Here is a 19,143-nt window from a genome sequence, read left to right on the forward strand (position 1 = left end):
TTCTGCATCTCTGCTACTTCTTTCTGCACTTCTCTTGCCTCTTTCTGCACCTCTGTGCCTTCATTTCTGAAACCCTTGTGCATCTTTCTGCACTCTTCTTCCCTCTTTCTGCTCCCCTCTTGTCTTGTTCTGCACCTCTGTTGCTTCTTTTTGCACTTCTTTTGTTTCTTTCTGCACCTTTTGTGGTTCTTTCTGCACCCCTCGTGCCTCTGTCTGTATCCCTTTCCCCTCTTTCTGTACGCCTCTATCCTCTTTCTGCACCTCTGTTCCTTCTTTATGTACTTCTTTTGTTTCTTTCTGCACCTCTCTTGCTTCTTTATGTACCCTTCTTCCCTCTTTCTGTACCTCTCTTGTCTCTTTCTGCACACCTGTTCCCTCTTTCTGCACCCCTTTTGTCTGTTTCTGCAACTCTCTTCCTTCTTTCTGCAGTTCTCTTGCCTCCTTCTGCACCTCACTTGCCTCTTTCTGTACTTCTCTTGCTTTTTCTGCACCCTTTGCACCTCTTTCAGCATGTCTATTGCTTCTTTCTGCACTTCTCTCCCTTCTTTCTGCTTCCTTCCTGCCTCTTTCTGTACCTCTCATGCTTCTTTTTGCACCTCTCTACCCTTTTTCTGGATCCCTCTTGCCTCTTTTTGCACCTCTGTTGGTTATTTATGCACTGCTCTTGCTTCTTTCTGCACCTCACTTGCCTCTTTATAACTTTTCTTGCTTCTTTCTACATCTATTTTGCTTCTTTCAGTAATTCTCTTACCTCTTTCTGCACTTCTCTTCCTTCTTTCTGTACCCCTCCTTCCTCTTTCTGTACCTCTGTTGGTTCATTCTACACTGCTCTTGCTTCTTTCTGTACCTCACTTGCCTCTTTCTGTACTTCTCTTGCTTCTTTCTGCACCTCTGTTGCCCCTTTCTTCACTTCATTTGCTTTTTTCTACACCTCTCTTGACTCTTTCGGCACCTCTGTTGCTTCTTTCTGCACTTCTCTTACCTCTTTCTGCACCGCTCACTTAGAGGTAGTTATAATCCCCCTGCTCTAATATGTACTAGAGCCTTACAGAGGATGTCATGCCAATCACAGGGGTACCCCAACCCATAGTGTACTCTAGTGTATGAAGGTGTTTTCACTGTATTCCAAGAGTCTTTCAGCATGCACTGGCTCCAGATCTGGTTAGTCAGAGTCAGTTACCACCCGTACCAGTCAACAAAAAGTTGGGGGCACAGGATGACTTTGCAACAAGGCCTCTTCTTGTAACTCTGTTGGTTTTTTCTGCACATCTTTTGCTTCTTTCTGCACCTTTCTTCATCTTTCTGGACTTCTGTTGCCTCTTTCTGCCTTTCTCTTGCATCTTTCTGCGCTTTACTTCCTCTTGCTGCACATGTCCTGCCTCTAGAGGCATAGTTAGAAATTAGCATTTAAAAAAAACCTTTGAAATTCATTGAGGAAACCACATGTTTCAGGGACGTAATGGTTAGAAATTTGCATTTAAAAAAACCATTGAAATTTACTGAAAAAACCATAGGTTTCAGGGACGTTATAGTTAGTTGGACATTTCACTCATACAAAACCAGAGAAATTCGGCAGTTATAGTTAGTTGAGCTAACTATAACTTGCGCCCCCGTAATGCACTGCTGATGATCTAACATATTACATCAATCATGACATGGTCAGTGATATCACTGATGACATCTCAAATGACATCACTGATGACAGTCCCTACCTGTAGACACTCTGTACAGCGCACGCTATGACCCCAACAAAGGCCCTGTGCAGAAACACGTTGGTCTCCTACCCCACTTTACGCACATGCACTTTGCTGAAAATTAAGAAACTTTATGAAAGAATAAAGCATTTCTAAAAAGAATTACGGACCCATTTGACTCTCTGGTCAGCTTGGTGCTGTCTTCCTGTGTCCTTGATGAATGGCGTGTGAAACCAAGGAGGGTTAATGCAGGACATTAGTATCCATATATATATATATATATATATATATATATATATATATATATATATATATATATATATATATATATATACATATATATATATACTTGCTCGTTGCTTCTCTTGGAACTCCCGGACCCATGGGAGGTGGCACGCATGCCGGCAGAGCATACCGGCTATGAGTCAATCCACACAACAAAGTTCAGTAGGCGCACTCTCAGAGTAGCAAAATCCACACCATGATATGAGCAAGAAACTGTTTATTCACATAACGTGTTTCGGCTACCAAGCAGCCGTGGTCACATATGAAATCACCACCACAGGGGTGCCTTAAAAAATTGATGATAAACATAGAGAAAGGGCAGCAGAGTGGATCTAACATTTCGTCCATATTGGAATGATGAAAAACCCATATCAGACCAGGTTTTCAAGAGCCTGTAAGAAAAAAGGCTCCCCCTAGTTGCTTTTAGGTCCAACAGGAGGGGGAAATGAAGGTTTGCACATCACTTTTAAGGAAGGACTTGGTACTGGCTCAAGCATGTCGTGATCAGTCAGCTTTGATAGCAGGAGCTACACCGTTTTCGGGAAAACGCTATCACTACGCAGACTCTTAGCGCTTTCGAAGAAATCCAATACCAGGAATCATTTTCTGACGCTCAAACCTATATGAAGGAAGCACCATTAGATATGTCTCCTGACAGGACGTAATTATCGACATTTCTCATGAGAGCTGACTTTGTCACACTAAGGCAATAGGTAACAACTATTCTGAACACACTTCGACCCATGTTGGAAGGGTATTCTGTCACATGATTAATCATAGATAAGCTCTGGTTTCTCGTTTTGAGATTCATTTTAATTACTTTGGTCCTGAGGAAGGTGGCATGGCCACTGAAATGTGCGTAGACCAACAATACCTATGAGGAGTGGTTCCTTAGCGATAGCTCCATCAGAAGTTGCTGATGTTTGTGATCTACAAATGCTATACAAGTGTAGGATCTGCCCTCAACAGACCTACATTAGGATCCCTCATTTGGTTGAATCTCTTTTCTTTTATGTATGTAAGCAATTTGAATGAGCAGGTAAGATTAGCTAGAATGATGTGTTGAAGAATTTTCTGTGGGGTTATGTGTATATCTATTTAAAGGATTACAGTATTTAATACAATGTTAAAGTATAAATATGCACAGATTATGTTTTTTATATTTGTATATTAACTGTTTTTAAAAAAAAGAAAAAATCAAAATAAACTCTTTGTACTCAAAAGACATATGCCAGAGATTGAATGTAATAAATAATACATTTTCTTTTTTTTTTTTTATTTTTTTTTTATTATTGAAAGTTCATGACAATTTAATATACACCAGTACATGAAATGTACAGAAATATGAAATGAATATATATACAGTGAGGGCAGGGGCACTTAAAATATCAGGAAGAGAGGATGTTACATATACAAAACAGAGATTAAAAGAGTAATAATCGTGAGGCGGACGGGGGAGCATCGCGAACATTTATAAGGCCCCGCATCTTGACAACCGCCACGTAGCCACTGGCGCCCAGACTCGTGTCCCCATTTCCCTAGATTTAAGTCCCTTTAAGGCATACAGTTCTGACTCGATATTGTGAATCCCTAACATCCTACAGATCCACATTTGGAAAGTTGGGGCCTCGGCATCCTTCCAAGCAGCAGCAATTAAAATTCTCAAGACCGCTACTGATATAAAAACAAGCGCCTCACACTCTGTAGTTAAAACCAATTTAGCATCACAACCAATGATTAAAAGTGTCGGGGATAGGTCTATTTTGACAGCTAGCAGCCCCTCTAAAAAAGCTGCGATTTCCTTCTTGATGGTACCTAATTTCCCACAGCTTGAAAACATATGTACAACATCGGCTGGCCCGTTCCCACACCTAGGGCAGTTGTTATCGCTCCTCTTGCCCCAGTCAAATAATTTCGCCGGTGTGTAGTATAAATTAAAAAGCGTCTTAAAATGCTGTGCATTTAAATTTGAGGATCGCAAAAACCTTTTATCCATTAGAAGGGCTTTATCCAGATCAATATCCGGATCCCCTAGTTTTGAGGCCCAGGCTGTCTCTGTCTTAATCATATCATCAGGAAATACTTCCAGAAATAACCTGTATATTTCCCTGATTTTAAGGCCACCCCCCTTCATGTAATCTAGCAATGCGCATCTTTTGGATATATTTATACAGGGTCTTTTTGATTTTATTGTATTAACCAGCTGCATGTATTTAAACTCTTGGCACCCTTGAAGTGAATAGCGTGACCTCAAAAGTTCTAGGGGCCTACATGCATCCTTTATCATTACTTGGCCTAATGTAGTAATTCCCTGTTTTTCCCAGTGTCTCCATGAACCATCGCTGCTTAGATGCGGGAATAGTCCTGAATTCCAGATTAAAGTATATTGATTGTACCTTGGGATCCCTTGATTTTTCTGTACAGAAGACCATAGCCCCCAGACGTCCTCCAATATTTTATAGCCTGAAAAAAGCGTTTATCATATCTCCTTAACAATACCCCATGTGCTTCCCTCCCAAGGGCCAGCTGAAAAAAGGAGGGAATACCTCCCTGAGTATGCGTAGTATTGTCAGGAAAGAAAAGTAGAGCCATATCTATAAGCAGACAAAACCAGTTGTAAAACCTCAGATTTGGTATTCCCAACCCGCCCCTTTCCTGGGGAAGAGACATGAATTTGCTTGATCTCCTCACTTTGCCATATTGCCAAACGAAATTCATAAAAACTGCCTCCATTTCCTTAATCAATGAATCGTCTATCTTGAATGGGATGGACCTAAATTTATATAAAATTTTCGGAAACATTGTCATTTTGATGACGTTGGCCCTGCCTATTATTGACAAACGGAGCGTATCTATCCTTTTTAAGTCTTGTTTCATTTTTGCCAATAATGGTATAAAGTTGTCTTTGATGATATCTCTTGGCTGAGCATTAATTATTATTTCCCAGGTACACTACTGAGTCAACATATCTATCTTCGCGCTTGACTACATTCCTAGAGCATAGTACTTGCGTTTTTGCCACATTTAAACGATATCCAGATAGTTTCCCGAAGTTGGAGGTGATGCTAACTATTTCCCTCATGGCGCTGTCAGGGTCCGTGGTAGTTATGGCTAAATCGTCCGCATATGCAAGGACTTTAGTATGAAATCCATTGATAGTAATTGGCTTGATTCTGTTATTATTCATTATAAGTGTTATTAGGGGGTCTATATACAACGTGAAGAGAATAGGTGAGCACGGACACCCTTGTCTCGTGCCCCTTGTTATATGAATCTGTCCTGAACTCTCACCCATAAGCTGAATACTTGCAGTGGGATTAAAATACATGGCCTGAATTGCCTGTAGGAATCTGGGACCAAATCCTCTATCTCCCATCACTCTCCACAGAAAGCTCCACCTAACCCGGTCGAAGGCCTTTTCAGCGTCGAGGAGGACCATTGCGGCCCCCCTTCCCCAGCAGCGTGGAGAAGTGTGGCTCACTGGTTAGAGGAGGTAGACCCTGAAGCAGAGGTCAGACCCGGGACCAGGGTTCAATTCCCGACGCGGCAGGGTCTTGAGCCCTAATATCCACGGACTCGATAATTCTCGTTTCGGTGCCTACTCGAATCACGGGTTCACACTCTGCAGCTCTGGGCATCAGCCTGCTTAATCTCCACTACGGCCCCCCCGCGGCGGGATGCCTGGCTTGCACCTTGGGGAAGCCCAGTACGGGTTTCTCACAGGGAAAAAGCCAGGACGGGTTCCCAAGGCAAACGCCGAGATGCCTACGGGTAATCGAGCGCTATATAAGAACGCATAATAATAATAATAATAATAATGTCAAACAGTGTAATGGCTCTTTTTATATGGTCAGTTGTACCCCTGCCTGGAACAAAACCATGCTGCCAGGGAGATACCAGGGTCCCAATGATCCTCCCCAGACGTGTCGCCATAATTTTTGCATATAATTTATTATCGCTATTTATTAACGATATTGGCCTATAGGAGCCTGGGCTCTGCTCCGGCTTACCTTTCTTGTGGAATACCACGATATTAGTTTTGGTCCAAGACTCCGGTATAACTCCAGTATTCATAACCCCATTAAATAAGTCGAGAAGAAGAGGTGACGTTTCTTTTTTCAGATGTTTGTATACCTCCAGGGGTATAGCATCGGGCCCTGCTGCCTTGCCCGCTGCTAGGTTTTGTAATGCCTCTAACAATTCATCCATGGTGATGCCCTGTTCCAGGATTTCCCTTTCAATGGTTGTGAGTTTAATACCACTTTCCGGCCAGTTTACACCCGGATCATCTATATCCAGTGCTTCCTTATACAGATCTTGATAAAATCTTCTAAAAACATCAAGGATTTCAGCTGGTTTGTTATAGATTTTATCCCCCTCTTTAATTTCGGTGATAGTATTCTTAGATGTAGCCTGCCTTATACGTAAAGCCAATTCCCTACCTGCCTTCTCCCCGGTTTCATACACCCTTGCTCTTTGGGTTTGATATTCTGCCGCAGCTTTCTTAGCCAATTGCCTCTGTATTTCGGCCTTTAAACTATTCAACCGATCCAAACTCTGCATACCCAAATTCCCCTGAGACACATCCCTCCTATGTTGTGCCTCTGCCTCTGCTAACTTTCCCAGCAAGCGTTCCCTCTCTTCCTTCACTTCTTTCCACTTACGGGCAGTATAGCTAATTGTCTCCCCCCTAAAACCTGCTTTGAAACTATCCCAGACGGCAATACGGGAGGCACTATACCTATTCTCATCGAAAAAAGACTGAGACCAGTTCTTTACGTGCGCTATATAGTTGCTATCAGCTAATAACTTTCTGTCAAACGTCCAAGGTCTGATTTTTTTTGTTTGTTTATTAATGACAATTGATAAGACTAGGGGGTTATGGTCTGATATTAACCTCGGAAGCATTTCTATTTCTACATTAGGAAGATAAGTAGCCGATACAAAAAAATAATCCAACTTTGTATGCTTGTTGAATGGATGTGAGAAGTACGTGTGCCCTGGGTCATCTTTTTTTAAGCTTCCCCACACATCCCTCAGCCCATAAGACTGGATTATGGAAGACACTGATCTAAATACCCGGGGTTTGCGACCTGTGTAAGGGGTATTACTAGCAAAGTTTGTTGAGATATTGAAATCGCCCGATAATACTATAGGGGCTGGCCAGTTGGTTAATTCCCTCTCTATATGGTCCATCACCCCCGGGTCATCCAGGTTAGAGCCGTATATTGAACATATAGTTATGCCTAGATTTAGTTTGCATATTGCCCATCTTCCAAATACGTCGGCCTTACAATTTTTCGCCCCCCCTAAACCTGTCCTGCCAATAATTGCTACCCCTTTTATCATTGATGTCTGTGAAGAACAGGACAAAATTTCAAACCCCCTTAAATTTAGCCAATGCTTCTTTTTCCAAGGTAGGTGGGTTTCTGGTAGGCATACAATATCAGCCCCTATTATTTTGATATACTCTTCAAACCTGCCCCTCTTTTTCCAATTGTTCAAACCCCCTATATTCAAGCTTACCACCCTGAGCTTAGACATTGCCCTGCGGAAAGTTTTAGCCACCATGCTAACCAGTCAAATGCCCTCCTAAGCATATCATGGATATTCTGGTTTCCTTCAAGCTTTTTGATTGCATTAAAGTACATATTCATTGCATGAACTTTCTTTTCTTTTGCTTCCCCCCCCCCTGCCCCCCCTCCCACCCCAAGCGTACCCCCCCCTGAGCCCCTCCCAAACCCCCACCCTAGTGGAGCACGCAGACTAGGTCTGTGCGTGTGATGGATGCAGCCAAGCAGTGGACTCACTATGTGTACTTGATAAACCCTACCTCTTGAACAACCCTTGTATCAACAAGATGTACCCCCAAGAAAAACAAACAAATCAAAACAAAACAAAACAAAACAAAGCTAACAACAGAATTCCTACAATGCCCTTAATAACCAATGCTTTGCCTCTCATGAATTTCATCATTCTTTTGGACAGAACATTGAAAGGCTAAATTAAAAAGGACAATAAGGACTGCCATATGAACTGAGTCTGATTCTATACTGAGTCCAGAAAATCCCGAGCTTTAATTTCTGAGGAGAAATATATTGTCTTGCCAAGATGAACTACCTTTAGCTGGGCTGGATTAATAAGATACACCTGTACTCTTTTGTCCTGAAAGGGCTTGATTAACTGTCTTAATCTCCAACGCCTTTCGACGGTGGTATGGCAGAAATCAGGCCTTACGAAGAAAAACCCCCCCTCAAAAGCTCTTTTAGCATCAGGTCTTGACTTCTCTGCGATAGATTGTCTCAGCAAAAAGTTCCCTATATAAATCAAAATCGCTCTGGGCTTGTCTTTCGCTCTAGCATTCTGTCTTATTTTGAACGGTGTCCGATGCGCCCTCTGGATTTCGGTAGTCCAGTTCCACCCTGCGATATCTGGGAAAGCTTTCTCAAAAATGTTGACGATAAAGGCTTTAACGTCTTGCCCTTCACACCCTTCCGGTATTCCAAGGACTCTAAGGTTATTCCTCCTTAGCCTGTTCTCTAAGTCTTCCAGCTTCCACTGGACATCCTGTGCTTGTTCTCCGAGGGATTCCACTCTGGAGGTGGCGGCCGCCGCCTCTACTTCAGTAGCAACTATCCTCTCCTCCAAGTTTGAAACCCTATCTCCTACAGTCACGCAGGCCTTTGACAGTTTTCTGACCACTCCTTTCATTTTTCTCATTGCTGCTTGGGCCTTGAGATTATCTGATCTTGTCTCTTCCCGGTGTGCTGTGACCCCTTGATGAATTGATTCCATCAATGTCATCATCTGCGCCAATGAGACTTCAAGTTCAAGTTCAGGTATTTATAAAGCGCACTACTCACCCAGAGGGTCTCAAGGCGCTGGAGGGAGGGGTTTACTTTGTATCGAATAGCCATGTTTTCAGTTCTTTTCTGAAGGAGATGTGATTCTGAGTAAGGCGGAGGTGGGTGGGGAGTGAGTTCCAGGTCTTGGCAGCCAGGAAGGAGAAGGATCTGCCACCCATGGTGGTTTTTCGGATGCGCGGGACTGCGGCGAGGGCTTGATTAGATGATCTTAGTTGGCGGGTGGGATAGTAGAAGGACAGTCGGGTGTTGAGGCATTCGGGTCCTAGATTATAAAGGGACTTGTGTGGTCTCCTGACTCTGTACCTCTCTCGACCCCTGGTTTGATTCCTCTTGCAGCGAAGTTGTTGGGGATTGGTCCCATGTTAATACTGCTTGATTTTTTTGGACTGCAGCTTTGATAGCCGTTGATGGTAGACCCGATTCTAGGTCACTCTCTGTTTCTGGATTGCTGGCATCGATATCCGAGCTTTGTAAGTCGTCATCCTCTGACCAGTCCACCTCTTCTGCTACAGAGAAGAAGCATTCACTGGGGGTCTTTTCCTTCTCCTTCTCCTTTTCATTCTCGATCATGCCCCTCTGATTAGTGTTTGTTGTTGACCTCCCTTGTTGACCTGAAGTCATAATAAGCACAGCAGAGTCTTTCACGGGGTCACACGGAGCCGTGAGGATAGAGCCGTCTTTGCATCCGCCTGTTGTCTCCCCTCCTTGACCAACCTGATCCCTTTCTGAGTTAATATTTACAGTGGAAGGACCGACTGCCTCACTTTCCGGGGATGCGATCACCTTTTCATTGTCCACCGTAAGGGCTTGAACCTCCTTATCAGTATCGTTCTCAGCAACCGTCATCTCTATAGTTGGGAGCACCGTCTTACCCTGTGCACCGTTTATGACATAGATCCCCCCTCCAGACTCCCCTCCAGACTCAGGGATTAGCTGCATTTGAGGCTGTGGGTGTAGTTGTGAAGCAGGCTCCAACTCTAGCTCCGGGGCTGGCTCCTCAGCCTCTTCCGTAATCGATAGCGAAATGGCTGCTGCTGCTGGGGCCATAGTTGTTTAGGTCTCTTTTCTTTGCGATTCATCATCTCAACAATACTTATGGTGGCTGTAGCAGTGGCTGAGGCCTGTCTAGTCCTGACAGATGGTGGCCTTCTCTCTTTAGGGGTCCCCTGCCCCTGCCCCTGCCCCTGTGTAAGTACCTTTGCCCGACCCCCAGACTCAACTTCAGGTGCTGCTTCAGTATTTACACTGTCCACAAAGACACTCTCAGAGTTTGCAGGGTCACTAACTACACCGGTGTTCTCGGCCGCATTCCTTCTCTTTACAGGCGGCTTACCTCCGGTATTGATTTTCGGCGCCATCCGTGGGGGAAATTGCCGCTTCTCCCTGTTCTGCCTCCTGTCTCTGTAATCCTGGAGGACCGCTCTCCTCCCTTATCTAACTCCGCTGTCTCGACCTCGACCAGGCTCCATCCGAGTCACTGCACTGCTCCGCCCCCTGGCTCCGTGAACACCGCAAACGCCGGGAGCTCTACGAGCACCAGTGCAGAGTCTATCAGCCAGCCCAATCCTCAACAGTAGCGTGGCGGCCACCTTCCAAACTCCGAAAGGGAGTATCTTGTAATACGAGGCGCTCGGAGGCATCCGGACCGTCGTACAGATCCCTGCTTTTTTTTTTTCCCTTCCCCAACAATTGTTCGTTTTTCCCCTACATTACTTTCCTCGCTTTTTTTTTTTCGCTCGCTCGAAATCAGTCCATTGCGCTCAAGATCCAAAAAGCAAAGTCAGTAGTAATCCCAGCTTTTAAGATAGTTTTTAGATAATCGAGGGTCTGTGATGAGGTGCTTCCATGTCCACACCGCTCGCACTGCTTCTCAGCCGCTACTCACGGCCGCCATCTTGCTCAACCATTAAGAAAATGTATAAATAATACATTTTCTCTGCAAATATATTTGTGTGTTTTATATAGATGTTGGGTTTGTAGCATTTTTGAACTATTCATTGTCCCACTTAAAGTAATATAAGTCAGTTTAATGGTTTGTAGCTAGACCAGGTTTTCAAGCCAACTTGGTGCAACACAAACATGCTATTGAGTGCAAATTGGAAATCTAAAGGCAGTAAATACAAGAGCTTACTGACTGGACATCATTACCACATGGTGCAGTGGTCTTAAAAAGTAACAGCATAGTGCACATACAGAGTTGAGTGGTTGAATAGAAACCACATAAACGGATTGTCCAGTCCAGACAGTTGCCACTACTAAGCAAAACATGGCGATTGATAGCAAGTATTTCAAAACACTAAATACAATAATCCTTGCTCACAGAGGCATAGTGCCTGTATGTAATTGTGTGAAGGCATGTCGACCCCTGGAGTCGGGCAGACCAGGTTGGCACAAGCAATTAAAAGCATATTTACAAACAATGCACCGGAATGCACAGAAAAATACGGCGCAAGTGTCCTGGCAAGTCTGACTTAGGTAAGGGCATAGTGCCTCAGATCATCAATGAAAGAAAGAAATCATGCATAATTGTGTTATCTGTGACGATACCCAGGAGTGACGATGAAGAAAAGGGTAGGGAACCCATGCTCGTGTGTGACGTTAGGTGCCCTTCCTTTCCTCCTGAACAAGAAAACACAAAAAGAAAATATGTGTCAAAGGAGAAACTATTAAAAACATATGAAGCATCGGTTTCTATGTTGCTAGAAAAAAGCAGTTTCTGATACATGTGGAAGAAGAGCAGAGAATGAGAGCAGAACCATTATTCCTTTCTGAAGTGCACAGCAAGTTCCTCATCCTGATTCAAGCTCCCTAGGTTTCTGGTCTGAACGTCTATCATGTACTTAGATTCCTTCTTCCTGAGCTTGAGAACTCTATTACCCCCTCTGGGATCATTTCTGATCTGTTCTCTGGCCCAATAGGACAGTTGAGATGCTTTGGAGAAGTGTCTGTCCTGAAAATATCTAGCTACTGGATACTGGGGATCTCTGTTGGTAACAGCCCTCATGTACTCCAGTATTCTCTTTTTGGTCATCAGGGTGGTGCTGCCTATCTACCAAAGTTTACATGGGCACTCAATCATATAAATGACAAACGTTGTACTGCAAGTGAGAAATTGGGAGAGGACTTTTTTGGGTTGACTGACATGTGATTTCTTTGCGCATCAGGTGATTCCTGCATACCTTACAGTGGCACAAGGAAAAAAACCTCAAGGTTGTGGGTGTTAGTACTCAGTGATTTGGTGATGTCTCTGTGGACCAACATGTCCCTAAGGCTGCATCCTCTCCTAAAGGTGATGCAAGGTGTATCATCAATGTTACTGCCAATGATGCTATTGGACTTAAATATGTTACAGTTCTTCACCAGAATCTTTTTGACAACACTAGCGTCGTCGTTAAATGTCAAAATGATCCTGGTGCTTTCCTCAGTCTGTGGTGCTGTATTGTCATCTTTGTCTGAAAGTGTTTCCAGTCTGCTGATGCCATCAGCTCTGTCACTCGCTTTCTTAACCACATCAATGCTGATGGTATTCCCCTCCTGTGCTGAGATTTGTTGATTCCCATGTTTCATGACGAGCTGGGCTCGTCATGAGCGTGCGAGGAGGCTACCTCATGACGAGCCCAGCTCGTCATGAGCGTGGAAGGGGTTAATAACCCAGACAGGATAAACCCTCTCTCTGAATCTTTCCATCATGGTCCTCCACTCCTGTTGTTATGCTGCTCGGTATTGCAGGGTTTTTGGGTGACCACTGAGGGCATGTAGCAGGCTGTTGCCAGCAGTGCTTTTGCAGAACAGTTTGGTGTGAACAGTTTATGCGGCCTGATCTCAACCCTGAGGTCTAGATAATCAACTGTGGTGTTGCTGATATTGCTCGTCAGAAATATATTACGGTTGTTGGTATTGAGTTTGTTGATGAAGTCAGTAGCCTGACTTACCGAGCCCCTCCAGAAGATGAACAGGTTGTCTATGTACCTAAGCCACACCATGACCCGACCAGCACCCGGAGCTAGCCCTGGGCTGCAAAAGACCTCCTCCTCCCACAGGCCCATGAATACATTTGCAAAACTAGGTTCAAATCATGAACAATGGCAGTCCCAGTAGTTTGTTTGAGAATGAATCAGTCAAAAAAATATATTTTTCCTGAGACAATGCTCTATTATATCCAGAATCATCACAATGTAATCCCTGAATCTGACATGTCTCTTACGTAAAAAATGTCTGCGTGCTTCCAGCCCCTGTTTGTGATCAATGATCGTGTAAAGGGAGTTGACATCTAGAGTGATGAGAAGGAAATCTTCCTCCCGCTCAATGGCCTGTGGTTTGCTCAGGAAGCCTTTGGTGTCCCTGATGTAAGATGCTGGATTTGCAACGTGGTCTCTTAGAAAGTGATCCACGTATTTGGACACGTGCTCCAAAACACTACCTCTTGATGACACTATGGGATGCCCAGGGTTGTGTGTGTGGAAACTTGTGAATCTTAGACAGTAAATATAAGACAAGGAGTCTAGGATGGTCTTTTACTCCTCCCACTCTAGAATCCCCCTGTCTTTCCACTCACTCACTTCGTCCCACATTGTAGTAATCCTCCTACTGTACTTGTCCCTGGAAATCGAAATGTAGAACCTGTTATCATTATCATCGTCCCCAGCTAGTGATATAAGGGCCTTATCATCGTTCCCTGCTAGTGATATAAGGGCCCTTCTATCACTAGCAGGGGACGATGATATTGTGATACCTCCGGCAGATAAGGGAGGCAATGCAGAGATATTAGACAATGACATGTACATAACCGAGGCCATGAGACAACTCAATGACAGCAGGTTTCTACATTTCTATTTCCAGGACGACGAGTACAGTAGGAGTATTACCATAATGTGGAACAAATTGAGTGAGTGGAAATACAGGGGGATTCTAGAGTGGGAGTAGTACTGCTTTCTCAGAAAAGACCATCCTAGACTTCCTGTCTTATATTTCCTGCCTAAGATTCACAAGGATCCACACATCCCCACTGGGCATCCCATAGAGTTACCAGGTTTAAGTGTAGTTAGTTTATGTAGTGGTGTACTTGATGTTTGTAATGTGTCACTTCATGTGTGTAAAGGGGGTGGTGGTTGATGTTTAACATGTCATTTGTGTTAAATGAATAGTAAAAATATAGATACGCTGAGTTAGTGTAAGGCAGTGTTAATATTAGTGCATGATAGCTTTAGTTTGTGAGGATTGCATTTTTTAAATAAATGCATTTTCTACTTTCATGTCTTCATAATCATTTCATGTGTAAGAGTTGTCATCATTTCTTAGGTTGAGTTGAATACCCGATGTAGCAATTCCCTGCAGTGTTTGTAGATGTGTTTTACTTTGTGAGAGGCCTATCGACAAGAGTCAGTCGCATTCAAAATGGAGTCACTTAAGGACTCTTCACCATTCCTTGGACACTGCTCTTCACTCTTCTTTGGGCACTATGAGTGGACCTCTTCATTTGAAAGTATGCTTAGCCCAACACAGATTGTCCCCTACTGTAGAACTGTGTGTATAAGAGATGCTGCATGTATAGTACAGATGGTTCTGTCACTACATAGCACCCATTCCTGGCAGTGCTGAGAGACACAATGGTGCTTGTCACCTACGCACCATTTTACTAGTAGGTCACAGTCAGGTTGGTCAGGGTACAAGTGTCCATGTATATTGTACTTCACCACCCCGACCATCCCCTGCTGGAATTGTTGCGGCCCCCGGGAAGCCACAAACAGTACTTTGTGGCCCCCAGGTAAATGTCGGTGAGTACCCATGCTCCAGGGATTCCAGCTCCTCCTTGTTCACAGATCATTCTCCACTGGTCAACAGGGCTGCCTTCAGGTTGTTGGCCAGTTTCTCCTTGGTCCTACACTTATAATCATGCCAGCCCTTCTTACTCTCTGGCATTGTCCTTTTAGTTTGCCCTATACCATTTACCTTATCCATTATGTCAAATGTTTGTTTCTTCCATAATGGCAATTTCAAGGTGACAAAGAGCTGATGTTCATGTTTTGTCATCTCCGGACCTAAAAATTGTCTCTCCTTAGTAAAATTACTCTTCCTCTTCCAATGGAGTTCTGTCTGGGCATCCTGGCTGGTGTTGTGGTTTATGGTGTTGCTGCCCTGACAGCTGCTGCCTGCTTGATGTATCTTTTTTGATGTTTCAAAATCTTTTTTTTCAATATATCACATTTTTAGGTATTTTTTATGCATGCTGCACTCAAATGTAGCGCAAAGATGATTTGAGGCATGTAAGAGTTGCTTCACGATCCACAAATCAGCTTAGCATCACCTTTCCTGCACATGCATCACTTTTCCCTGTGGCATCCATCCCACAGATACATCTTTTTTTTACATACCTTGGGACCTTTCTGACATGATGCGCTGTACCATAAATACAGCGCATCCATGGCGTTTGGCACTGTCGTATCCCAGTGCAACGTTTTCTGAACCATCACTGCCTTGCCACAGTTATGCATCAGTTCTCATAAATTATTCCCCTAATTTCTACTTTTCCACTTCTTTCAATAGGGACCTTATCTTTACGTTTCAATACCCATTTCCTATCCTCATAGACTTTGTGGATACTACTTCGATATATAGTACAACTAGGATAGAGTATTGAGCCACCCCTTCTATTAAGAAGCATTGGTCTGAAGTGTAAACAGAAGATTGGCCATGCATGATTGCTGTAATTGATTTGCCTCTATCCTTCTCGGGGGAACAACTGGTCTTACTATGGCAGGCATGCAGGCATTTATTGCACACATATTCTTTGATATAGATTTTAATAACAAAGTTTGGACTTTTATTATTAGCAACTCTTGCTTTTGGTATACCATGCAGAGTCTTTTGCATCAAAATTACCACTTCTAGTAATGGTGAAGATGATATAGAAGTAGGCTCACTGATTATAGGCTGGTGTTGACTTCCTATGCCCATCAATTGTACACCTTTCACCACCCTGCTCTATTAGAGAATGGGTCCTCACCCATCTTTTAGGATTTTATCCATATAAGGAAAGTTATCTCTCAAAGGAGAGCTCGAATCTCTGAGACAGCACTGGCCCCGGTCCCCATCCCCTGGGTCTAAACTCCATTTGAAGGGGAGAGGGGCACATGTCCCCTATCCCTGAACCAATACTTGAAATTAATTTAAAGGGGAGGTGGCTTCTCCTCTCCAAGCCAATGCTGGATTTGGGCATCCATTCCTCAAGGCCAAAGGTGGGTGACCTGGTGCCCCAGGACCCCTCTGCACCACCGGCTTCCCAGCGAGCACCCATCTTGGGTACAGTGAGAGCTGGTGTTACTCCCACATGTCTGCAGCCACAGGACAGGAGTAATTTCTGGTTAACTTTCTGCAAGAACATGGGCAGGGAAAAAATGTGTGAACACACCTGACCAAAGCTCCCTGGTACAAAGCAATAGGGCTGAGATCACCAGGGCCTATTGAGGTTCGGGAAGGGGGCCGCATATCCCACTCCCCTTTTAAGTTAGCAGCCCCAGTGTTTGGGGCCCCCTCACCTTTTAAGTATTTCAGCTCTGCAGGATTTAATCTGCACGTCTATTGGAAGCTTGGGGATGGGGGTTGTGTGCCCCCCTTCATTTTAATTTTAAATTGGCCTTGTGGGATGGGTTCCCTGGAATGCCACAAGTAGAAGGGCTCCTGCTAGAGAGCCACTTTCCCTTAAGACAGTGCTACTCTGGATCCTGCATGATTACTTCAGTACCTGTTGAACAAAAATGTTTTAATTTGTTAGCCCCAGTGGCCCTGTGGGTACCTTAGAAGTGCCACAGTTTGTGTAGCACTACCCTGACATTGTGAGGGAATTCAGAATTTATGTAGTGAGGTCCAAGAAACAGCAACATTGTAACATAAATTCCTAGCAAAGGAAGCTGTGAACCACAAGTAGAATTATAAGCCATAATAGAAAATTGCCACCATCTCGATGGGACATACAAGAGTTTGTGGCCTTTTGGGAATTATAGTTTATTGCCAACACACGGCCTGGCAGCACGTTCTCAACACACTTGCCACTTTGGTCCAAATGCTCTATCACTCTACGATGAATGTTGGGCTAACCTTTAGCTGAAAAACACTCTACGCAAACATATTTGGAGTATCAACACCTATACACACAAAGGAGTAAGCAGATCATCTGGGCCGCTTCCAAACAAAATTTAGCATGAAGGGTTTAAAAATGTTGGTCTCACATGATCAGTACTTTTGCAGGACGTTGTCAGTCTATTGTTCTGCATGTAAATTTGGGCAGACGGCAGATGACAATTTTCTCCTGGAGACTTCAAGTAACAACGCTGGAGTGTCCTGGCTAGAGTTAAATGATTAGGGAAAAATAGAGTGATCATTTAGGGAGAAAACAGGGACAGCTCAGATGCTTTGATACAGAGCATCTAACATGATGATAAGGGACACTGTGTTAGTTCAATTTATGGAGATTACCGCAATGCTAAATGAAGCAACTGTTGGCAGAGTTGCCTGTGGTACTCTAGAGAAAATGGTACATTCAACTATAATATGATTCCCATTATTGACTGGTGTGAGGGTCAGGGGTAAGGTCACATGGGAAACTCGCTGCATATTGACATTTTGGGACATATATGTTTGAAGCAAGTAGTAATCGTTATTTGAGTTGACAGAAGATTACAACCTTAATGACATTTCCAGCAATATGGTAGGTTGGTGGGAATTATCTACTCAATAGGGAAGAGTGATATCATAGTAGAAGTGTCCACATACGAACCTTTGCAGTTATTTGTCTGGTGACTTAGAGATGAAATTGACAGGTAAGGACTGCTCTTTCACATGGTGATACACACCTAAAATGTCTAGGAATGTGAGATTAAAAAAGCAATAGTTCAATTGTTCATGTAGAAAGTATCTGACCCTTAAGCAACAGGATAAAAGACATTCAACAACAGCATAAGAACCCTCCAAGTGTAGACAACAGGAAGCAAATTTTCACCATACGATATGAGGGTGCCCAAAACTAGTTGAATATTGGGAAACATTACACTCACATTAGAGGAAGTGTTGGCCAAATCTGAGATTGTCAGGCTTGAAGTGTGCTTTTTGGGGCTCCTTTCAAGGCTCAAAGACAAGAACCGAGCCAACGGATTCTTAGACTTGGCATTGGTTGTTATCAAAAGATGCATACCATAGGCATGTAAGACACAAGTAGTCAATAGTCTTTGAAAATGGGAAGATCAAGTTATACACTGGTCTAAAATTGATGGGGAGGTCCTCAGGTAGGAAAGAAATTAGAGGAGGGTTAACTGGGGCACCATAATTGCATGTAAAAAAGGATGCACTCATAAAGAGAAGTTGCATATATTGCAACACTGACCTGAATGCATCGCAGAGTGAGCCAAAAAACAGAAGAATACTTGAACAAGAAAGGCAAAAGGAAAAGAAAAAATGTGATATGCAGACAATGTATCATCTGGGGGGAACAGTTACCCTCTAGGGTCAACTGGCACAGTCAGCTATCTTGACATGATAAAATAACATCATACAGTCATAATATCCTTCAGTCATAACATGTAGAACGACCACAACAAAAATATCAGCATGACTGCAGGGTTAGAAAACAGGTGGACACATAGTAGATACAGACAAGGGATGCTTTGCAATGAGGCAACTTGCGGAGCTCAATTGCATGAAAGGTATGGCACATTTCTGCTGCCTTCTTGCACTGACGAACTGTGTACTGCCTAGAAACAACACAGGCACCCTTGCACCATGGTGCAAGTGTGCCTGAATTATGAACAGGATTGTGCAGCACGCTTAGAAAGAGAAAAAGACAATGAGAAATAAACATGTTCCCCCTCTTACTTTTCATCTTGAAAGGCGTAGCAGTTGATGCATCACCCAGGTTTACCACTGTTAGTAACTCTGGGAATGCACCATGAGTGGATGTGCGGAAAAACCCACACTCCTCCTCCCATGTAACACCTTCCCAAGGCGAGTAATGCAGTACAGCAACCTGCACTGCCTTGCATCACTCCAAATTTACCAAGCATTGCAAAGCCCTGCATGGTGACCTTGCTCTACTTGGTATATCTGACTTAAGTATTGCATTACCCTTGGGACACCATGCGTGACAGAAGGGCAACGCAATACTATTATAAATCTGGCTGCTATTGTTTTTTACTCTTATATTAGTTGATCTATGTTTGTTTTATTTGAGCACTTGGCTTAATGTGACAATCATTTTAGATTAGACTCTATAATATATTGAATATTGACCAATTGACAAATAATTATGC

Source organism: Lissotriton helveticus, chromosome 4_1 (assembly GCF_964261635.1).
Source record: "Lissotriton helveticus chromosome 4_1, aLisHel1.1, whole genome shotgun sequence".
Lineage (NCBI taxonomy): Eukaryota > Metazoa > Chordata > Amphibia > Caudata > Salamandridae > Lissotriton > Lissotriton helveticus.